Here is a 24,653-nt window from a genome sequence, read left to right on the forward strand (position 1 = left end):
ACTGTATATAGTGACTATTAAGTCTAATATACCCTAGTAAGCTATCCGGTCGTTAAGTGATGACGTGACGAATCCTACTTCCGGGCCTAAAGTAGTCTGTGTTTAATATGGTTTTTGTGTTGTTAACATGTTTAATGTTATGTATTTTCTTCTATTTAATCTCAAAAAGCTCCTAAAACAGTCAGTGATCCCTGTTGACCTCCCTCGGCTTTTATTACCGCTAATCATTTATTTAAGCTCAGTTTTTAAAACCTTAGGATGTAACTACAGCCCAGCCCATGCAGCAGTATATGAATGACTAACCTCGTATTGTGGATGGATTATCTCAGTTGTTCTCCTGGCTGAAGTTTGGTCCTTTTACAGCATCCTGCCATGCGATTACATTTGTTCCTGACCACTGAGAACACTCACGGTAACTTTTATCGAGTGGAAAAAAAGTTAGCTTGTTTATATTATGCTAACATAGCTGTGTCGCTAGTGGTCACGTAGCACATCATTATATACCAGCTAGCCCAACTTCAGTAACCCTACAAACGTCACTGCTGTTTAGTTTTCTGTCTTCATTTATGTTGGAAGTGATAACAGAGCTGTACGTTTTAATTTGTTTCCAAAACCCCGCAGTCAGGACATGCTATATTGTATTTAGATAGAAGCTAGCGAGCTAACTCCCTGCTAACTTCTAACTCCGTTAAATGTCATAAATTCCGTTCTCATGGATGCCTGGATGTTAAACTCAATTGTTACACCTGGTAGAGCAGAACGCTGATCATTTTATTAAAGATGAAAGACTTTAGACAGTTTTTCAACTCTCAGTAATGCCATAGTGATCGTTTGATATATGGACCTGCAGCGGAGTTTAGGTCCAGACACAGCTAGTGACGTCAGACTTAAGACCGGATAGTACTTTTTCCTTTGGGAAGGGACGATGTGTGCAGTCTGCAATTCTGTTGAAGAAAGATGTTGAATCTATTTAATTATTCTTGAAAAATAATTGATTTCTGTGCATTTTTTTCACACTGCATCAAATTAAAGTTGATTACGTCAATTAAGCATCACGAGGTGGAGGGTGGGTGGTTCCCTATTTTTTTTTTATTTTGCTAGGAGTTTTAGAACCCTATTAGTTTTCAAATTCAAATTCAAATTTTATTTGTCACGTACACAGTCATACACAGTACGATATGTAGTGAAATGCTTGGACAACTGCTCGTGACCTAAAGAAAACAAAAAAAGGAAAAGGCTATGAATAAGATAGGAAATAAATATGAAAAATTAAAAAGGGTAAATTTAACTAGGAAGGAATAGAATATAAATTAAGGTTAAAAATGAAATAACTGTACAACACAAATTAGAATGAAGGGTAAATTTAACTGGGAAGAATAAGATAAAGATAAATATATAAATTAAAGTTGAAAATAAAATAACTGTACAACAAAATACACAATACACAATATAGAACTATATAAGAATGTATGAAGAAATCTAAATATAAATAAATATATACACAATAACAGCAGCTGTACAAGTATTAACCGGAAATGAAGAATATAGTGACCAGTGTTGTGCAAAACCAAAGTCCAGAAAGTCCAGTGTGTGTGTAAGAACTGTATTAGTTGTAGTTAGAACTGTATGTAGTTAGGTTGCTTACTCTTTAAAATACCAGAATAGGGAGGATGGAGTAGGTTTAAGTTTATTAAATTAATCAGTATTGCTGAACTATGAAATATTTTAGGTGCAGTGTATTTTTTGCATACAGGTATAACAGAATAGCTTTAGTGTTTTTTGTTGTTTTTTTTAACTTGAGTATGAACTTATACAAAAAGCAGCAAGATATTAAAAAAAAACATTTTATTGATTAAAAAACTCACTATATCGGATTCATATCGGTATCGGCAGATATCCAAATTTATGATATCGGTATCGGACATAAAAAAAGTGGTATCGTGCAATCTCTAGTTGCAACCACAGGAACTGGACAACTGCACTCACTGAGTCAACAGTAAACTCTTCTGCATATAAAAGTATTCTAGAGTCAAATGTGAGCCTGTAAAGAACATTATAAAGACAAGTGGGCTTAAAGTCCTCCAGAACAATGTCAGAGATTGATCATCTTATAGTGTTTCTTATACTGCTTTTGCAGAGGTTGCATTACTATGACTTCATGTGGAATTGTTCTTCTCTAATTAATTGCTGCTGCTGATTATTTGGGACAAGTGCTGATATAGATTTCTAGGGAGTAAAAAAAATTACTTATATATATATATATATATATATCTATTGAGAGATCTTCTAAATATCTTTTTATTTATACATGTATATGAAGGAAATAACAATAATTTCCTTTTATACATGTATAGGAGGAAATTATTAACCATTTACACAATTCAAAATATGCATTTAGTTTTCATTGACACATGTAAAGGGTTTAAAGAGTTGGGAGGCTGAGAGGTAAGGCAGTAAAAAAGCTCTACATTTCAAATGAGCAAACAGAGAGTTCATTGAGGTCTCAAGAGGCATCTAGTGGTTAGAGCAAAAGGAGCCTGGCTTTCTCAGACTGTTAATGTATGTCCAAAAGCTGAAGGAGCAGCATCATTTAGCTGCTATGCTGTGGTCTGCACTGAGGGGGATAAAATCCAATTTGCTTAATCTTAAAATCGAACCAACAACAAGGCAAGGGAAGGGAAGGAAATGAAGATAAAAATCATTAGTGCTGGCATGCCATCTGTATCCATAGACTCAGTCATAGAAACAAGAGGTGTATTATAATCACACAAGCTGCTGCAAACACTGGCGCATTATAGATTTGTTTGGTGGCTTGGAAAACTTCCCAGTAACAGGTTGACCGACGGAGAGCTGGGCACTGAGCTGATCTCCCGGTAGCTCCATGTGGTGGCTGGATAATCAGGTGATTGAACACAAAGCATTGTGAGCTCCGTGACACACCATCCAAAGACAAACAACATAAGAGCGCTCTTGTTGATTGAAAGGTACCAGTGAACTCAGGCTCAGTATTTCCTTTGATGCCTTTAGTAATGTCAACAAATTAAAAGCAGCATCAATGATGGAATGGCAGCAGAGAGAGAAAAGAGAGCCAATGAAAACAGAGGTAGTTCATCTGGAAAGGATGCATCACTGACTAAATAATAGAAAGGTAAACGTGACTGTTTTGTCACGGTGTACACAGTCTCAATGCTCCCAGTAGAGTGAGCAAATATTTGACTGACCAAAGGTAAACTGATTGGCTGCCTTTAGACTGGGTGAGAGCCAGTCTAAAGGGTCAGGGTGCTGACTTATATTCACAACTTGAAGCACTTCATTCTTAATTTTATAAAATATAGGCATTATATAGATACATTCTCTGTCTCATGCCAGTGAGCTCTCATTACATTACTATAATGAAGTTAAAGAAAAGCAAGGCAGTCTGGTGAAAGGTCTGATATTTAAAGATTGTGTATATTGAAAAAACAACAAATGAATGTTGTTTATTTTCTGTGTGTGACCTACTGCTGATCAAGTGATCAGGTCTGAAAAAAGACATAAGAACCAACATCGGGGCAGTACGAATTAAGAGAATCATCACATCCCTAATCAATATCTATTTAGCAGGTAAAATGATCCAAAACAATAAGGAAGCATTTTCGTTCACCATTTTTCTTTTTACTTTCATCACCAAAACACTCTGACCATAGAGGGCTAAATTAAATAAGAACAAACATTAAACAGTGAAGTGCAATCCATTTTAAAATCAGATTTTTTTACACAGGAAAAACCTCAAACGATGTTAATAAGGGCTTAACAAAAATCACACTACAGCAAAGTAAGAAGACCGGCTCCCCCACAAGGAGTAATTGAGTCCTGTTTGAAATTAATGGCAGGTTATTAATCTGAGCACTGCTCAGTCTACCACCTCACTAGCAGTGTACACAAGAGTATATCATGTCCGTGCTATCTAAACATCAATAGCACCACTTGGAGTGAAGTCTTACGAGATTTCACCTCAGTTCAATTATTTCAGTCTGCTGCTTATGTTGTCTGTTTGAAACAGGTGTTTTCTTCGGTTTGTAAAACGGCATACTGAAAATGGAATTAGGAGGCGAGAGAGTAGTTTGATGCACTGAGTTGTCCGATCGTTTCAACCGGTCGATACGGCATTGGACCTGCTCGACAGGTTGACAGGAATGTCGCTTGAGAAACACGGTTTGAGCAGATGACATAATATCAATTGAAAAAACCTGTAGGCTGGTGCAAGGCTCTTCAGACTTCTTTCCAGAAGCCATACTGATAAGAGGTAATTACTTTCCCAAGCAATCACTAAACCCTGCCTACCTCTCATTTATTTGCTTGCAGAAAGTTTCCCCTATTGAGAAACTTGAGCTGCCATCATTTGCACACAAAAGGACATAGTTACCATAATTCGATATAATCCAGTGAAAAAGCCAACTGTTCAATGAGAGCACCTGCACTATCAATCGAGTGCCTTTCCCCCCCTCGTTTTCTCCTTTAAAACAGCCAGCAAAGTTGTTACATAACAAAAACATAGTTGCTTTTTATAGATACATTAAATGTCATGGTCTGTGCTTCACACAGAGGTTTCAGTGACTGTGTGGACAAGAGAAAGCTCAGTGTGACATAACATGCTGTTGTGCATTTTTGTTCATGAGCAAAACATGGGGTTCAAGCCTCCCGTTTCCCAGGAAACCAGCAGTCTTGTTGTCATATTTCTCGCGATTCTGCAGTGCGTCTGTCTTTTTCATGCAGTCCCCAGCCACAGCCACCATTAGGGATGGACCATGCCATGTCGTGACATGGGAACCCTTATAAACGTGTTAAGAGCTGGAGGCATTAGCATTTTGGACACCACTGAATAGAGGCATTTGTTCCTCTTCCTGTGCCTCCCTGAAAGACTCTATTAAAAGGAGGTTTAGGAATTGCTGTGTTTTGGTACTGAAGTTGGGACAGCATGGAGGGAACATTTGACAGTAGATTTCCTAGAAAACGTTTTGTTTGTTAGTATTTCTCCTTTGTAATTATTTGTGTATAACAACTGAAAACTAAATTGCATAATAAACATTTTCACACTTGTCTTTTAAATCTACCAAAGTTTGATGAATCACTGCTGCTCTTTTGTTTGTCCTACTACCAGTGACTGAAGGGGGTTTAGGTGAAACAGAAAAACTTAAAATGGATAAAATGTGGTTCATTTATGAACCTTGAGGATAAAACAACCCCCATGCACATCTTCAACAGATGCCAAAAAGTTAATATTTATACCTCAGCTGGCACTCCATTTTTTCCACATGCCTATAGATGTAAGATGTCTTTAAGAGTGCTTAATGGCTTCCACCATGTTGCGTTTAAGGAAGCTGGCAATAGGCTGAGCAGAATTCGTCTCCACATTAACGAAAGGCTTTGATTGATCTGATTCAACCTCATGCTGTGGTCACAGCAGGATCTCTGGTCAGTGTCAGGCAGACTTTTCACTGTCTGGCATTCAAGCTTTCATCTTCAAACCTTCAACAGTTGATATCTTACATGTGGAATGACTATCTCATCCATAATGCATATTCCTCAGCTGTGTCTGATGATGAACAATGGTCGGTACACTGCATCTTAGCAACATGAGCGCACTTCTCGGTCGACAGCTTTGATTCTCTATGGCCTGTTGTCTGCTGTGCCTGAGCGCTCAGCTGCTAATCCAGAATGAGGTTATTGAAAAACGTGATTGATCAAAATGCAAGTGAACTAGATACAGTAAACCTCTGAAAGAGGCAGCAGTAATACTATTGATGCATTTAGCTTTGGAGTTTCCCTGCTGCATTGGACTGAACCTGTGACATTTTATTACATTTAAGAAAAAGATTTAAAACTGATATATGTCTAACAACTTGCTAGCTGTCTAGGCTTGGGCTCCTTTAGTCTTTCTTACAGTACCTTAAAAATATGAGTGAAAAACTAAGGAGTACAGGATTTGTAAAATTACATATCGGACAACTGACTGCAGCCAATCAATCAGGCTCAATCGTGTGTTTTTGTTTTTCCAATTCAAAGCCCAGATATATCTGGATAAGACTAATTAGACTTCCGTTCTTGGTCAGTAATCAAAATAATATAATTTTTTTTTAAAAATAGAGACAGGCTGACATTAGTGGCGGATTTTGTAACAAAGACAGATTGATATCAAAGTGTGTTAGATGGCAGATCAGCATATTACAGAAAAGAACACTAAGATTATTGTTCAGCTGTAAAACACACTCATTCTGCCACTGTGACTACTCTGACAACTGATGATTCAGCTGATATAGTTTTATCCTGAAAATCATTATTAAAATTGGCCTCAGTGGTTTGTGGATGGGTTCCATAGCAGCAATGGGGTCCCCAGCCTGTGCACCATATAAGGGAATTGATCTCCCACACTATGAGTATTGATTACCATCAGGTAGGGACAGAGTGTAGCCAATGAGCTAATCAGAATCAGTAATGCCCTATTTTCCAGAATCACATTGGATTTAGAGTTCAAAGCATAAATCATGAACTATTTGCAGGGGAATAGTGATCAATCCCACACCATCAATCTGCAGTTTATTTAGCTGAAGAGAAAACAAATAAGTATGTAAGTCTCTAACTAAACACACCCATTGATTCACAAAGCTTTAAGTGGTGAGGACATCAGAGAACTGCACCAATTCTATGGTTTACAGTGAATTTACCACAAGCTCTCAGGGCCTCACAAAGGTAAATTACTATGAAAGCCTATTGATTTATAAAGTGTCGATCAGGAGGAGGGAACAATTGTGCCAAAAATCAGGAAACTGGCTCAACACAATGACCGCAGGCACTAAAGAGTCCATTCAGATGGCTGAAAATCTATACGGTCGCGATCTATACGGTCGCAGCAGAAAGAGGGGGTTCGGCTGCCTCCGCCCGCCTTTGCATGTAATTGGAAAAAGATACCCACGTGAAGCTTTTGACTGAAGAAATAAACAAAACTGATGAATGTGCCTTGTCATGACCCTGTATTGATTCTCAAATATTGCATTTAACGCTTTCTTGAGAAATAAAGGTAATAAATCTTCATTCCACTGAAACATGCATACGTCACCTTCACTTTCCATTTAAAGATGCAGATTTTGTTCATTTAAATCTTAAACCTCAATCACGAGTCCAGGGACAAGAAATTCACAGCACATCAGTTTTACCAGCCCCATCCCCCAGTTTAACACTGCCAACACTGTTTGTCCCTCCTCTCCGCTCCCCCTCTTCTCAATATTGAAACAAGTAAACAGCACCATCTTTTCCAGCCTTTGGATGAATATAAATGAGGACAAACTCCCCAATTAGCCCCCTTTGATGATTCAAGGGTGGCAGAAAGAGGACGTCACCACTAATGCACTCATGGTGGCTCTTGGCTATATTAAGGTTTCTACATCTTAGACTTTAAAGTGGGAACAGGAATGGTGAATTCCTCCCTGGGAAAATAATTCATGTGTTCACACCCTCAAGTCTCAGAAGAGCCCCGTGAATGTGCAGAGGCAGCAGAATGGAGACAGCCATTAGTGTCCGCAGCAGTGTAGCTCTAATGATGATGGCTGTGGACTTGCTGTGCTCTGCATTCTGGGCACCAGAGCTCCTACCTCTGATCAGAATGGAAAGGAATACCCCCAACGTGCCCCTGTGTATGTAGTAGGTGGATCAAGACAGGACATGGCTCAGGACAAAACCTTTTTGGTCCGCCTAAGTACATACACCTTTGATCAAACCATTTTTATTGTTCATCTTTCTCTTCATTCAAATGCAAAGAGCTCCTTTTATAAAGGTAAACACACATGTAGAAATGAAGAAACAACAACTGCTCACACTGCCAAACCAATTCACCGGACAATTATATCCACGCTCTTTGGTTCTGTCCACCAGTTCAGAAGTTTTGGCGCGAGATATGTGAAGACTTATCGAAGTGTCTGAAATGTAACATTCCAACCTCCCCCTTAGTGTGTTTGTTGGGCAGCTTAGATAATGTCACTTCAGAAAAGAATATCGCCCATATGGTTTTCACTGCCCTATGCATAGCCAAGAAAACAGTCCTCATGAACTGGAAAAATAAAAATAATCTTAATTCTAACCAATATAGAAATTATCTATTAGATTACATTAGTCTTGATACAGCCTCTGCCACCACATCAGATCAATTGCTCTGGGCTCCTTTGATCAGCTCCATCACCTAGTGGGGGTGGGGGGTCATAGTTTGGTCCCGCCTTCACTGTTGTGATTGGTGTGGGGGTAGGGACAGGCTTAGGGCGTCGGGGGGTTCCCCGGAGGCATCTTCCTTGGGGGGCTCAACCCGGGGTAGCGGTCATGTCCGGTTAGGGGCTCTGTTGGCTCTCAGGTGACTGTTTCCTCGCGGCTGCGTGCAGCGGGGCTAGGGGAGGGTCTGTGCTGATGGACGTGGGTTACTGACCTGGTAGCCTGGCTGCCCCTGGGTGGGTCCGGGATGGGCGTGAGGTTCTGGGGGCGCTCCGTCTCTGGGCTGGGACCCGGACCGGGCCTCGGGGGCTTGGGTCCTGGTTGGTGTGTTGCCGGGGTTGTGGGCGGGTGGGTGCATGGGGGCCCGGCCCTGGAGCAGGGTGCCGCCGGTGCGTCGAGCCACCTGGGGGGCTCTTCAACTGGTGGGGGAGATTGTCACATCTTGCAGGAGCTTTCCTCTCCTCAGGAGCTCCCTCTGCAGGAGGGGGAGATACAGCCTGGGTGTTTATTGTCTTATGTAGTCTGGAAGATGAGTGGATGGTGGGGTGGGTGCAGTTTTCTCTGTGGTGGGGTTGGGTGGACTGTCCCGGGCTCTGTGGGGCCGGGCGGCGCTGCTGCACTGGGCCCGGTCTGGATGGGCCTGGGCCCCCTTTCCCTGGCGGGTCGCGGAGTATGGGGGTGCCTACTGGGGTCAGCGGGGGAGCTGGCCCCAGGGAGGGGTCACTTGCCCCTCCCTTCCTTCCCTCCCCATCTCCAGCTGCCTCCCTCTTCCCGCTCCACCACAACCACCCACACATGCAGGGCCTTGGAGTAGGGGTATGTCACCAGGGTGCAGAGGAGGCTACCCCCCCCCCCCCCCCCCCCCCCTCTGTCCCCTTCTGGCTGCCTCTGCCTCAATTTTATCCCACAACTTAGACATTCACATTACTCACACTCTCATTACACATACATATAGGATCTTGGGGGTGGGCACGATACACGGAGTCCAAAGTACCATCAGGGTGTACACCCCACCCCTGGCATCGTTGCCCACCTCTCAATTTTAAATACACGTAGACATTGAGGGCTAGCAGGAGGGACCATGCGCTTACCTGCTGCTCTCTGGCAGGTAGCTCCAAGCCCTCCTGGGTTTTAAATGCACCTTAGAACACACATGCATCAACATTACAATGAGCGGGTGGAGGGAGGTTTGGAGTCTTCTCTCACCCCCATTCTCTGCGACCTGCTGGAGCAGGGGGGCTAGGACTAGGAGGAGGAGTTGGCCGTCCGACTGCGGTCTGGAGTGTGGAGCCTTCCTGCTGCTGCGGAGTCGGGGCGGTCTGCCTCCCCCCACTGCAGGGAAAAGGGAAACACCACCTGGGTCTGGGTGCAGTTCCCCCCTCCAGGGGCGGGGGCACCTAGACCCGGTTTGTAGAGTACGCTTGGGGAGTGTGATCGTGTGTACAACGTCTCTTTATGTCTGTCTCCACGTTGGTTGAGTGTGGAGTAAGTGCATATGAGAGCATGAGGGTGGGAATGGATGTTTGTATCTGTGTGTGCCTGTATGTCTGTGTCTATATGTCAGGTTGGGTGTCAGGCGCCACCTCTCTGGGGACATCTCAGGCCCTCCAAGGTTTGGAGGCCTATCTCCCCCTACCACCACTTCCCCTGCCAGTGGCGGACCCCCTCAGACATCGGTGCGTTGGTGGTTCTTTGTGTCCGGGGATGGGCGTCCAGGTACACACCGGCTCACTCCTTGGCGGCCGCTTATCGGGGCCTGGAGCCTGGGGCTCGCTCGGGCCACTTCGGAGGTGGGGTGCCCCCGGCCTCTCGGCCTGGGGCTCGGTCACTCAGGCACAGCTGACTGCCGGCGGAGCTCACGGGCGCGTCACTGCAACTCCCCCTGGCTTCTGCTCCGCGGCTGCTGAGTGAGCCCTCATCTGGGACTCTCCTCAGCTCTTTCCGGGACAGTGGCGCAGCTGCCCCTCTGTTGGTCTTCCTTGGTCTCTTGTGTTCTGGGGGCCTCTGGATGTCTGGAGTTTTGATCTCCTCCACACCTGCTTCACGCCCTGGAGGATGGGGCTGTGGCTCCCCCACACCCTCTAGCAGATTATTACATGAAGGAACCTTTTAAAAAACAAAAAACAAGCGCGTCCATGCTCACAGGTGTACACACGGGTGATCACACCCACAAACTACACCCTTTTTGGCTCCTACCTCAAAGCACACTGTGTTCTGTTGATCTTATGTGCTGCACAATAATGTTTAACATTTAGTATTTACTGTCATATTCCCATATATCATTGTGATGTTGTTTATTCTATTACTCTTGTTCTCTTCTGCTTGCTTTCTTTTTTCTTTCTCAGCAGGTGATCCAGGTGATTGATAGATGCATTTTTTTTTCTCTGCCCGTTCTGTTGGTTTTTGTCTTTTGCCCTTCTCCCCCGTCCTTCTTCTCAGCTGTTTCTCTTTCCCTCTTTCTTTCTCCCCTTCTTTCCCCCAGTCAAGTCTGTCCCGTATTCAGTAAGTGAAAATAAAATAAACAATAAAAGGTGAATCAAATGGACCATTACGGCAAGGCTGGGATGGTCAATTTGGTAAAGTAAATCCGTTGGGCATCTTTCTTTGCCTTTAGACAACAATTCTGATGGCAAAAGAGCCAAACGGGACAGGCCAAAAAAAAAAAAAAAAGGAAGAAAAGTGAAAAATAAAATCAATTAATAGAAAACGAAATACTATATTTACAAGGTCACACAATATTAGAATATCAGTTACTCAATATGCCAATAAAAATAAAATAAAAAAATAAAAAAGAAACCCAAAGAAGGGTCTCCATGACCAACCCCAGCCCTCATCCTTAATATTGACAGTGACAAAGCAATGTTAGACCATCAGTTTAATAGTCCGACGTTCTGCTTTAACAAAGCAGCAGGAAACGGGAGACATGCAGTCTTATAAATCAACTACTGTGCAGGGGAAAAGCATTTTGAACCATTTTCACCACAAACAACCCCCCTCCCCTCTCGGCTTTCTTTCAAAGCCAGTGTGGGGTCAGAGCACAGTAATGGAATCCCCCCCACCTACAGCTGGACTGGACACCATTTAACAATTTACAAGAAAAAAGGAAAAACAAGACGGCAGAAAGACACGATATTACTGGCAACAGTCACACTTCCAGTAATGTATGCTCTTCCACCTACATATAATATGAATCACCACACACTAGATGCATATCCATTACTCACACCACATATTCAGAGTTTTTCCTCTCTGGGCTACTAAGCATGCAGTCACAAAATGATGCAGTCCAGGCCCGGGCAATTATTTTATCTACTTTTTTTAACTAATTCATTCAATCGCAGCTGTTCTGCCATCTGTGTTACAGTACCACATTGAGAATTTAAATTACCTCCAATGCCAGCAACATTAAGTGTGTACAATGTGCAGACAAATATTGTAATAAGTAATTAAGCACAAGTGAAGAAGAAGATACATTTGTAACATTTTTAAAGGGGACTTTTTATGTTCACTTCAAATTCAATATTTTATTTTTGGACAAGAGTAGCTTTGCATGAGTCACACTTCAAAATAATGCTTGTTTACTTCACACCGAATCTCAGTTCATACACTGTGTGAAGCATGCAATTTTGGTAAATTACCCCACTGCCTTTGGGCCTCTTCTGACTGGCTGCCCCCCGGAAACAAAAGATATGAACAAAAGGTGGGTGGGGTTCCTGTGATCAGAGCTATGTGCCTGAGACAGCCACACAGAGCCAGAGAGAGTATAAAAGCTGTCTGAAACCAAACTTTTACATCAGTCTGAAGCCCGAGCTTTAAACATCCACCACTGTACCATTTTATATCTAAGAGAAAATAAGAAAAAAAATAGGTTTGAATAATGGTGAATTCCTCAAAACGTGTTGATATCATCATCAGATTCACCATACTGCTACTTCACATCTCTAGGAACAAAACAGCACCACTGTGATTACTAAAAAATCCTCTTCTCTTCGCTTTTATGTTAACACGCCTCTGAAGTTAGAGACTCACTCTTTCTTTGTGATGTTAAGACACACTCCCACACACACTGGGGAAGACTCATTGTTTTTTTTTCTCTCTTTTCTTGAATAGCTCTTTACAGTCTGGTTGTCTAGTGAATGAGGGGAGAGAGCTTGTTTACTTCATGATGGAGATAGCTGAACCAATCTCAAGGACGAGCAGCGTCAGCCTAAACATTGTCCAAAAACAAATATTGTGCAAATGGGAAGAAAAGAGCGTCCACTGTTCGAAAATCTGCCTGAAGGTTCTTTGAAAGCCAGCAAACTATGTCCATCCTCACCAGAAGGAGTGAAGTCTGTTCTATTATGATGAGGGGAAGAGTCTGCCAGTAGACTGCCCTTCATAGAAAGACACAATACACAGGGTTAATAGCAGTGCTTCTGGCACACTTTGGACCCCTGCTAAAACCCCATCTCACTGCAGGTGGTGGAGGAAAAGAGCGGCTCAAGTTTTAAAGAGACCTCAGTGTGTCAGTAATGACATTTGAACAGCAGAGAAAGACCTGACTGCAACCTTCAAATTCTCCACACCTCAGCCACTGGCGAACCACAGGAAGCAGCGCAGCCATCTGTAACTTTGGTTTGGCTGCAAATGGGAGACTGAGGGCTGCTCATTGCCCAGGGACATGATCCAAATGTTCCAACGGCAGGTGAGTAACACCACGCAGGAGAACCCAGGGGCCTTATATAGCACTGGTTCAACAAGAAGACATGAACACGCACCTTGGGAGAATCTGACTCGTGGATCCTCTTTCACCAGGGTGTGTTTGCACCTATGATTCACACTTTGGAAAAGGATAATCGCAAATCCGTGACACGGGGCACAAACTGTGGCTCAGCTGGGCAAAGCAGCTTTTAGAAAGGGATTACTGAGGTGTAAAATGGTTTAAGAACAGGAGCTATTAATTTGCTCTGGATAGTGGAAGGAAAGACGCATGTGGACTCATCAACTGTCAAAAAACTGACAGACCTCAAGGCCAATAGTGTCAATTATACTCGCTTTCTTGTGTCAAGCTGTCACTCTGTGAGCAACGTGGGCCTGTGAATTATCATGACCCCTGCAGAGCTGGCAATTTCTTGTTGGAGTATTTTTACAAGGTGGATGAATCATAGAGGTGACAACATGCTTTGAAAGAGCTTGAGAGTCATAAAATGTTTTTTTAAGGCGGGACGTGCTAAACAGGTGTTATTCCCCTTTAGTGACAGCGGTAATAACAGGGGATAAAAAAAACATTTTAGCACAGACACGCATGCAAAATATCGGCACGAACATCCTGTCATTCTGCTAAGTTGAGCCAAGCAAGACCTGTATAGTTGCAAAGCTCTATCCAACAGAGTTTTACATTACTTTTAGAGATCTAACAAATTCATAGGAACGTTCCAAGTTCAATTTTCACAGCAATGTGAAGAAATGTTTTTTTCTTCACTACAATTAATTCATGAGAAAAACCGTCAAGCATGGCTGGCTAGAATTTAATCTGCAGTTTTAAAAGAATTTGTGAGATGCAAGTGGTCTGTGGCTGGTGTGTGGCTATGCTACACTACGAAACAAAGTTATGACCGCAATTCCTTTCAATAATAATCCCACCTCAGTTATCATGCTTTTGGCAGATGCGAGAGAATTAGAGGCAAAGCCGTCGACAAAACTCTGTCACTCTCTCAAGGAAATAAATCACGGCGGCATGAAGTCAATTTAAATGCAAATGTTAATGTTTAAGACAACAAAGTGCCAGCAGTAGTGTGCCTTAAGGAGTTGTGGTGGTGGTGGTGGTGGTGAATCTTACAACTGAAGACCACCCAGATGTTCTCACCGGCAAAGCTGACATGCTGCCTGCGGCTACAAAGCAAAAGGGTCAGCTGAAAGCCGGAGGAAAGACAAAAAAAGAAAAACCTGTGTTGCATGTCGCATGAAGACTGATGGGAGCATTTCCAGGCTGAAGCCAAGGATATCAAAGCAAGGTTTCTCGAGGATCACCTCTATTGATCTGTTTTTGTTTCTCTAAGCCAATCTTTCAAGCCTTTAAGCCATTTCAAATTGGCAAAGCACTCACAGTGAAAAGACATGCGGTTTGCTTATACACAGAATTTTGATAGAGCTGAAAAACCTGACAGAAGGCAATAAAAACTAAGCAGATTTTGCCCAGATTGCTAGTGTTGCACTGACATTTTTGTCACCTCTTTTCAATCTCTTCTAATCAAGGTTAGGATTAAAGTCTACCTATAACTATTTGGTAGGTAGAGTGATACAAGTGCAACCCTAGATAAGGGATTCTGCACTGATGAATGTAGGCAGGCAAGCAATAAGAGCTAATTACTAGACTGCAGGTAGAGCTGGGCGATAGAGCGATAACGATATGTATCGCGATATAACTTTTACTCGATAGAGAAATTAAGCTATCGCGATAGACCTCGCCGCTCTTGTCCTCTTAAAAAAAAAAAAAAAAAAAAAAAAAAAGGTCAGCCAATCCAAATTAAGTAGCGCAGAGCCGAACCAATCACAGCCGCAGCGTCACGTCGCGTGACTTGTTACGTACAGCACAAGTGCCAAGCCGCACGTGTGTTTGTTTGGGAAGCGGCGCGTAATCGAGGAAATGAGTGCGCCGACTAGAAAAATCAACCGAGCGTGACCGAAGAGAAAACAGATGACGGTTCCAATGCCGGAGAGATTGTCGAACGGAAGAGCCATAGAAGTTCCGTAGTGTGAAGGTATTTCGGCTATTTCAAGTCTGACAAAAAACAGAGTAGCGTGCACTGTAAATTGTGCCGAAAGCAAGTCTGGAAATACAATGAACTGGTGCATGCGTCACACTGTGCGCCGCGTTATTGTTTCGGTGAAATGAATTTCTACAATACTGTTACTGTTAATTCTACTCTCTGCAGTGTTTAAATGCTTACATATACACACAGTTACTGTCCCTCCACACATATGACTCGGTTCTGCTTCTATGCCCCAGCTTTGTTTACTTTTTCCCACCGAGGCTTCTAGACTTCTGATTGGCCAACATTTCTGCACGGTTAGGAATCTAGCGCTACCTGCTGCTTTGGCATGTTCATAGCAGCGTTTTCCTTCATTTCTGCCTTTATGTGTAGACGGGATTATTTTTTAAAACGGAAACGGAAAATCTCCGTTTTCAAAAATACCCGTGTACGTGTGGACGTAGCCTCAGTCTCTGACTGGAAGCGCTAATTCGTCATTCGGCTTTTGTCAGACTAAAGTAACTGTTAAAACTGTTTGAAAAGCTCAGCTATACAACAAGGAGAGATTGAGAATTTCCTTTTAGTTCTCAGTTTATTTGATATTGACAAAAGTTAGTCAGTTTTGTCTGTTCTTCTGTAAAACAAACTAAGATTTATTTTTAGAATTAATATTTTGTTTCTAAGTGGAATTGACAATTTAGTCTGTTTCGTTTGTTCTATTTTGAAACTTAAACGCTTTAGCGGCTGCCTTTTGTGTAGTTTGCAATATTTGCCTTTATTTATCTGAAAAAGTCTCATGTTCCTTAAGTACATCTACCCTGTTGAACTTATTATGGGAAATAAATATTTAAATAAAAACAAGCTGCTGACTATTTCACATTTTACTTGTGAGCAACGGCACATTTAAATCTTACAAATATAGTTATTTGGCTTATATCGTGATAGATATCGTTATCGCCTGAAATGAAAAAAACATATCGTGATATGAAAAAATCTCATATCGCCCAGCTCTAACTGCAGGGCAATGTTTTTATCTGTAAAGTATTTGTTCCTCTCAACATCAGCATTAATCTGAGGCAAACATCTGCTTCCTTTTCAAATACATCTGCAGTTCATCACTGTGAATTACCATGTGGCTGTTAATCATGTATTTCCTCTGTGACAGAAGGATGTAATTCGAATTTTCCTTCTTCTGTTGTGCATTTTGCTTTTAATGTAAAAGTTCCATACCAATATTTTATGTTTGCCTTTCTGTGTTTGAAAAAGTGCAGTTCGAACAACAGCCAGTGCACAAAGGATAGATCCTGCAGCTGCATTTCTATGAACCATGGATGCTATTTGAAGAAAAAGATCTGAAAGCCTTGTATGGAGCGTTTTGGATACAACTAACTGTGGAAAATGTAATATTTGTGAATATTTTCAACTATGGCACAAATAAGAAATAAAGGTTCAAATAAACAATGTCCAACATTCCCTAAAAATTCACTCTGATCCTAAAGTTACCCAATAGTCTTATCTACCACCTCTACTGTCTACAAAGAGATCCCAACTTCAACATTAAAGTGTTTGCATACCATTTTCTAAAAAGAAAACACTTCCAATTATAGTGGCTGCTAATCTGGTTGGCATTTCATAATGAGCGCTACACTCTTGTAGCTGTGTTTAGGAAAGTCTGCATAACACTGATTAGCTAATGCAATTAAACTGTACTTACCCCTACCACTGCCCTCTTATGTCTCCAAATGAGTCAATTTGTGACTAAAATGTTTAGTAATTTAGCACCAAGCTATTTTCTTTATGTCTAAACATTCTAATAGCTACACCTAAACAGAATGAGTCCCAGTGACTGGTCTTACTTTATCAGCAAAAAACCTCCCCTTGATACTCGTTAGAACTCCACTGTAAGCTACAGAAAACGTTATAAAGTGAGATCGTTTGCAATCCAATACGCGGCCATAAAAATGTGCTCTGTAAGAAGCACATTTGGTTTCTACCCTCAACAATCTGGAGCTTTAAAAATAATGAGGTCAAGGAGGTCTGCAGTTCGTAGCTTGAGGTCTGTGGGTCACACTTGTAAAAATGGAGTTCGGAGCTCCCCCAAGCTGATGAATTAATTTGGACCCGTACCAGCTTGGCAAGATTCTTTCACTCATCATTTGCTCTATCTGTGGGGAGAGTGCATTAAGAAATAGACATGCTGAGTTTTGGCTCTCTGTGTAACACCCTGAAGGGCAACTGCAAAGACTTTTAGAAATATCACAACCTTCAAAAACTGCAGAAAACATGAATTAGTATTAAGAAGTCAACACAAAAAGAACCACCACAGCATATGCCTCATCAGATTTTTAAAATGTGAAAATATATATGAAATATTGTATCCATGTCAGTATGAAACAGCTGGGACATTCCCCACCTTTGAACCGACCCAAATGGCAATTTGGAAAAATAGACCAAATTAAATGGTGCAACAGAAAACAGAAAAGGATTAAAGTCTTTGCTCGTGTGTTAGCCCACTTAGAAAATTGACCACGCAGCCCTGCCTCTTTATTCCACGATTCTAATCGTGCCTGATCTGCTCTCTAATCTTCCATTTGGATGATGCTACTGTGCTTGACTCCAGGCCCCAATGGGCCAGTAAATAGGCTCTTAATATGCAGAGCAGACACTGTATTGTATGTTCACACCAAATCATCATACATGGGGCTGCACCGGCTTGGGACTCCCAACAGTCCACTTACAGTACCCAACAGAGCCCCACACAATGTAATGAGGTCCCAGGGGAAGCATCTGGAAATACAGCACTGCTGCCCTCACAGTACACCCTGTCAAACAAACACATACTTTTAAAGAGACCTCCTTTACAATTTCTACAGTACTACATGAAATATTGGATTTTTCCTGAATATGCAGACAGAATTTGGGGCACAGCAAAAGAAACTGACCCTCTATTTGTTTAAAGATACGGCTTAATTTAACAAAGCAAACTAGGCTGTGCTGAATGACTTTGATTGCCATTCATATTTTTCTCTAAAATGTTTTCCAAATAGGTGAAAATGTGTGGGCATTAGCCAAATCCTCAACCTACCCTAACCCCAGATGTATTAGCATATGGTGACCTTGAAAGGTCAAATGTACTGAAGAAAACACAGGCGAATAGAGAAAAGCTGCAACAGTAGACAAAACATTGGATACAACACAAAGGAAGTAGAAAAAATCAAAATCTCACTAAATAGAACATAAGTGTTATCGAAGGATTACATGGGGAGGATGCTTCAGTATTGTGATGGAGAAAAATATGAAAGTAATATTCGTCTTAATCCGGTTGTTCAGTGATGACACGACGAATCCTACTTCCAGGTCTAAAGTAGTCTGCGTTTAATATGGCTTTTGTGTTGTTAACATGTTTAATATTATGTATTTTCTTCTATTTGATCTCAAAAAGCTCCTAAAACAGTCAGTGATCCCTGTTGACCTCCCTCGGCTTTTATTACCGCTAATCATTTATTTAAGCTCAGTTTTTAAAACCTTAGGATGTAGCTACAGCCCAGCCCATGCATATGAATGACTAACCTCGTATTGTGGATGGATTATCTCAGTTGTTCTCCTGGCTGAAGTTTGGTCCTTTTACAGCATCCTGCCATGCGATTACATTTGTTCCTGACCACCGAGAACACTCACGTTAACTTTTATCGAGTGGAAAAAAAGTTAGCTTGTTTATATTATGCTAACATAGCTGTGTCGCTAGCGGTCACGTAGCACATCATTATACACCAGCTAGCCAAACTTCAGTAACCCTACAAACGTCACTGCTGTTTAGTTTTCTGTCTTCATTTATGCTGGAAGTGATAGCAGAGCTGTACGTTTTAATTTGTTTCCAAAACCCCGCAGTCAGGACATGCTATATTATATTTAGATAGAAGCTAGCGAGCTAACTTCCTGCTAACTTCTAACTCCGTTAAATGTCATAAATTCCGTTTTCATGGATGCCTGGATGTTAAACTCAATTGTTACACCTGGTAGAGCAGAACGCTGATCATTTTATTAAAGATGAAAGACTTTAGACAGTTTTTCAACTCTCAGTAATGCCACAGTGATCGTTTGATATATGGACCTGCAGCGGAGTTTAGGCCCAGACACGGCTAGTGACGTCAGACTGAACAATCGGATTGCATGATTCATATAATACTGTAGGGTTTTTGTTTTCATAATCCTTCATCATAGATTTATTATGGATTTTTACTGTCAGCGTATCAAAACGTGAGGATCTGCTGCTTTGTTTTATATGACTATAAACCGAATAAAGTTCTGGGGACTTTTCTTTAGACAACACAAGCAATTTTGAGAGATAACCCCAACAAATTTACTGACACGAGTCACAGAATCATAGTCTGAGGTGTGTTTCATATTGAGCCCAGTATGCCCTCTGTGTCCCCTGCTTGTCAAACGTGTCCTTCCTCATCGTTGGTGCCCTTCACTTTCATGTCCCAAGGGTCCCCTTGTAACCTTATCCACACAATACCCTTCATGGGACACAAAGCCAATGATACCAGGCTCTTCTGTTCCATTCTCTTCATTTGTCACTTTTATTCCTAAGCTCTTTGTTCGTCTTACCTCTGTATGCATGACTTATCCCAAATTGAGACTGCAATTGAAATGGAAATCATCCCTGACTCTCACTGACTTAAGGGCAATAACTTCTTGCTATTTGAGGCATATCTGTCATGTTCGTTGTTCCTTGGAGAATCTTATGGTTGTGTTGCCCTTTTCGCCAAGGTTTTTAACATAAACATTGAATTTGCATGGATATGTACCCCATGATCCAGAGGCGACACTAAAATTCTGAGCAGGCATGCAAAAAAAAAACAGGACAATGAGATTGGAAAAATTAGTTTAGAGCTGACAGCAATGCACATTAGGATTAGAATTCCTCTCGTAAAACATCCTCTTTACTGGTTCTCATTACTGGCCATGGTTTTCATGTGAGCCTAATCTAAGTTGATTAATTCAACATAAAAATTACAATTGTGAAGCCAGACGACACAGAAGAACACTACATGACGCTGTCTTTGCTCTGATTCCAGCAGAGAAGGAAAAGAAATTCCCATGAAAAGCACACTGACAAACAGCCTGGAGGTGAGGATAATAACAATACAAATGAAAGATGCGTGTAAACGCTTGTACATAACAATGATGGGACATTTTTTCTGAATTATGGCATGTAAACAGAAAACACTATGAAAGATATGAAAGCACTGCAAGCTCTGGGGCTGGCAGCAAATAACAATGTCTGGGTAAAATGTTCCATTTGTGAGAAAACAGCCTCGGCAGCACAGAAAAAAGGAGCAATGACGGGCCAAACTGAACCTCCAGACAGGGATGAGCCTGAAGCACATCGCCTGCTCCCGCCCTCTTATTCACTTCTTTTGCACACAAAAAAGAAAAAAGTAGAACTGAACATTCAAGATAACATTGACCTCTCTACGGGTTTGTCCTTCAGTGTTTCCTGATTAATTGTCCGTGCAGTGCGAGAAGGCATTGATCATGTTCGCCCACTGGTCCTGATGATGCAGTGGCCTGTTAAATAAGAAATAAACCTTGATTCTGATGATCAGCACCTCTTATCTTTTCACCTTCATCCCCCATCGGAGGCTGCATGGAGGGGGAAAAATAATAAGAATTCAAGCCCTCCTCCCCCCTACATCTCCTCTCTGAGCCAATCGTGGGAATCATAAAAAAGAAAATCTGGTAAATAAATACGCACATTGCTGGAGAGCAGGAAAAGGAAATGAATATTTCATGTAACCAGACACATTTCCAGAACTTACTGGCTGGAATGTGCCTTTCTGGCTGTCATCGGTGACAAACATGAAAGAGCAGGGCTCAGGTACGGCTATGCTGCAGCACTCTCAACTCTGCCTGAAGCACAGGGAGCACAAGTCGTCAGTGTAATTGCTTGTAGTGGTGGAGCCTGAGCTGAACCTCAATTAGGGCCTGGGTACTTGCTAGGCTCCACACCTTCTCTACACGTCTGCCAGCCTCTTCCGGGAAAACATATTTGAACATCTTAACGCCGCCAGGTATATCATTGTAATGCTTGTTGTTATCAGACTTTGGGTTTTCCCTTTGCATCGTACTTGTTCCAACAGGCACTTTTTTTGTTTTGCATCTCGACTAGCAACACATTCTAGATAGGGTGATAAAAGGGCAGCTAAAATGGACAATTAGTCTGATACAGCTATTCACTCCTGCTCGCTGCTGTCAGGCTGCTTTCACTAATCTCTTACAGCCATCTGATACTCCAGATTCCATCCGACAGGACTGAATTACAGCCCAAAATTACAGCTCTGATGCTGGTGAAATGCATCTACTGCAGACTGCATGGATGAGACACAGGTAAACACTTCAGAGTGCTTAAAAAGCAAAGATTATGTGAAAGAATGTGTCAGAGTCAAAACTCTTTTTGGATCAAATATTTGAAATAAAGGCTGATTCGCCTCAGTCACACACAGCATCTCGGCTTGTTTCAGTCTGCTCTATAAAGGCCAGGTGAATACGGCCTGGGTACAAAAGAAAGGGCTCTCTGTTTCTTTCCCCTTTTAACTCTCAGCCCCCTCATTTCCCTCCCGCTGTACACAGGACGATACAACATGCATACACACAGACACACACATGCCATCAGTGCAAACATTTCAGCTCCAAGGCAAACACACACCTGTATGAACAGGTAAAGACAAAAATCATAGCTTGTCTCTTGTCTTTCATGTTTTCAATGCACTTCCTGCCTTTAATGGCACTGCCAGTTTGAGCAAAATCCGATGACAAACACAACAAAGTTGGAAGCTCAGGTGTTCCTGTGCAATACCAAGCACTGATGTGCAGGTGGAAGTTTTATTTAAACAGTTTTGCGGAAACTGCATTGTAAACACTCAGTCAGCTGAGCTTGCAAGGCCGTTTTAAGAATGAGCCCGTCTGCGGCCACAAAGGATGTTCTGTTTGCTGCATTTAGCAATCAAAATGATTAAAAGGATGAAAAAGCTCCATGAAATGTGCCAGGTTGGAGCTGAATATTAAGTGGTGCGGAGACAGGATGGCAGGGGCTGGTGGGGGGCGCTGGCTGACATGGACCGGCTGGGAGATGGTCGACACTTTGCTTGTCCAATTACTGGCGATCGTTCAAATTGTTTGGTGAGAAGCATTCGACCTACTTCTGGACACAAAGCACCACTGCCCTGAATACAGAGAAGCTGAGGGGGGAAACCACGTGTGATGACAAGTGCCATTAGAGCCTCTTGTCTTTGGCCTAGAAATGAAATTTAGACAACTTACCTGATGTGTGAGAACACTGGAGAAGCTATGTGCTGGGATGAAGGGGGGTGGGCAGCATGAATAGGATCTGCAGCTGGATTTGATTAAACTCACTAATGGCAGTTTGACCTTCACAAGGTCTTTGCGTTGAACACTAAGCAACGGGACCAGGATAAGAAGTAGCAGCACCCCGAAAACAAACAAAAGTGGCAGTGTTTAGTGTGCATGGTTGTTGTTTTTTTCCTTTTTTCATTACAAATGTGCAGACAATATGGGTTGCATCGACTGTTCTGCGAACAATACAAGACAACGATCAAAAGGAATTAAAAATATCAAATTATGGGTAAGCTACGGAACAGTTCTGTTTCCTGGGATTCCCTCAAAGGCATCATCTACAAGGGTGGGGGGGACCCAGAAAACAACACTACATTTGAAATCGCTGCACTTCCACACAGGAGTTTAGTACATTTGCATACCTCGTAAATATTCACACTAAGGGAATCCTCATACCCGCCACGTGAGACACAGTCGGTTCATACGTGCAGCAAACACAATGAGGCACACAAGCAACGACTGCCCTTGGTTTAAAATGTGACTGTAATGTGATTTTAATCGCACAGATTAAAGTCTAATCAGTTATGCCAATCACGCATCACATATCTAATGCACGTAATGAGGAGCCACTTCCCGTAAGAGCAGAACGAGATTAGAGAAACCTAGGGTGTTTTATTTTATTTCGTTTTCTACAGCCTTTTACAGAGTTTGAATGTCCAATGTGACACCAGTTAACCTTCTGTACAGGTCCTCTGCATTCAAGTCTACACTTCAGAGCACATGCACCTTTATTCCTACTCCACATACCAGGCAAATGACTCTCATATCACATGCAAAAGCACTTTTTTGCCCTCTAAGAATGAGATTCACCATGCTGGGTGACAAGGTGTGATTCCCTTCTGCAGTTCAGCACTCAGCATGCAAGCCAGTGATATGCAGGCTCAGATCAGCCCTGTGTTATGGCCAGTGTAGTGGTAAATAAGAAGGATGGTGTGTGTGTGTGTGTGTGTGTGTGTGTGTGTGTGTGTGTGTGTGTGTGTGTGTGTGATCTCCAGTGAATTTTTTTTTTTTACCTCAGGCTGTCATACAAATAAGAAAGGCATTAATTCACAAGCAGTAACTCTCTCTCTCGGCATACAACGGACGTGATTTAAAAAGGGGCTGAAGCAAAGGTAGCTAGCAACACCATTTCTATTACTCTAAACTGCACCTGTAGTTATTATTCCACTCATGAAACATTCTCCCAAAGCAGTCGTGACAACACTTCCCAATTCCATCCCAAATCCATCTTTTCCTACATTTGCCTTCTTTCTTTATTTCCTTCCTCTACTTCTTCTTCTTCTTTAAACTGGCATTTCCAAGCACCTGCCATATAGAGCCCGTGCAGGTATCTGCTGTATATCACTATAACAACCGGGGAGCTCCGCGTGCGCAAGCTAGCAAACATTTCTAACAAGTGTCACAACTAAAAAGTCAAAGGAGGGGAAAAACGCGATTTGCTTTTCGAAGCAAAGTGAAAAAAGAAGAATTTTTTTTAAAAAGAACTCACCTTCAGGTGCTACTCATGTCCAGACAGCCGTTCACAAAGTTGAATTGTGTCCACCGCTGGAGGAAGAAGGCAGAGGGAGTGTTAACTGTCAACGTAACGCTGCCGCCGTGCCTCGCAGTTGGTGTGTAGCGGAGTACCACCCCTCCTCCTCCTCTTCTCCTCTTCCTCGTCCTCCTCCTTTGGATGGTACTATTGCTCCCCTCTCCTCTTCTTCCTCCTCCTCCTCTCTGCGCCTCTGTAAAAAGGGTAAAAAAGTAATAGCGGTTTCCTCCTCCTTCTCCTCCACCTCCACAATGACAGACTCAAAGAAAAGAAGGGACCCTATCGTAGTCAATAGGTTTCACAAAAAACCCATGGCAACGCAGAAGAACCCGTGCGCAACTTCCCCACGTTGTGACCGGGTTAAAGCTCTCCCCAGCCCCCCAAACGGTGACAGACATTATTCCCAAGACTCGGAGTGAGCAGGTTTTATAATGGGAGAAGGAGGAGGAGGAGGAGAGAGGGACACTGAACTCTTCTGGTGGGGATGCTGTTCAAATATGAATGAGAGGGAAACATTTAAATTGTCCTTCATTGGATGTAAATCCCTGTTTGTGCCTGTCCTGTTTATGGAGTTCCTTGCAGGTGTTATTTATTTGAAAATGTACTTTTGTAATTTCACAGGAATTCTGTTTGTCTTGCTGAGCCTGAATGGTCTAAACACACGAGATTTACAAAATTGCAATAATTTGAATTGTTTTTATTTTAATTTATTTGAAAAAAGTACATCGCATTTT

At 42.2% G+C, this 24,653-nt stretch overlaps 1 protein-coding gene across 8 annotated transcripts in view; it reads right to left on the bottom strand.

Annotated features, from left to right (window-relative positions):
- Positions 1–24,290, bottom strand: part of chl1b (cell adhesion molecule L1-like b) — a 77,585-nt gene extending 53,295 nt beyond the window's left edge. For 4 of the 8 annotated variants that reach the window (XM_085273031.1, XM_085273034.1, XM_085273033.1 and 1 more), the window contains exon 1: positions 23,878–24,289. The gene's annotated coding sequence lies outside the window, so the exon portion shown is untranslated. Of the gene's footprint in view, positions 1–23,877 lie in introns of all 8 variants that reach the window. The other 4 variants (XM_085273036.1, XM_085273037.1, XM_085273032.1 and 1 more) reach the window with 3 other exon arrangements.
- Positions 24,291–24,653: the final 363 nt, after the last annotated feature.

The sequence above is a fragment of the Mchenga conophoros genome, linkage group LG5 (genome assembly GCF_057382185.1).
Source record: "Mchenga conophoros isolate Kocher_MC1m ecotype Shallow Benthic linkage group LG5, M_conophoros_male_GT1.1, whole genome shotgun sequence".
Lineage (NCBI taxonomy): Eukaryota > Metazoa > Chordata > Actinopteri > Cichliformes > Cichlidae > Mchenga > Mchenga conophoros.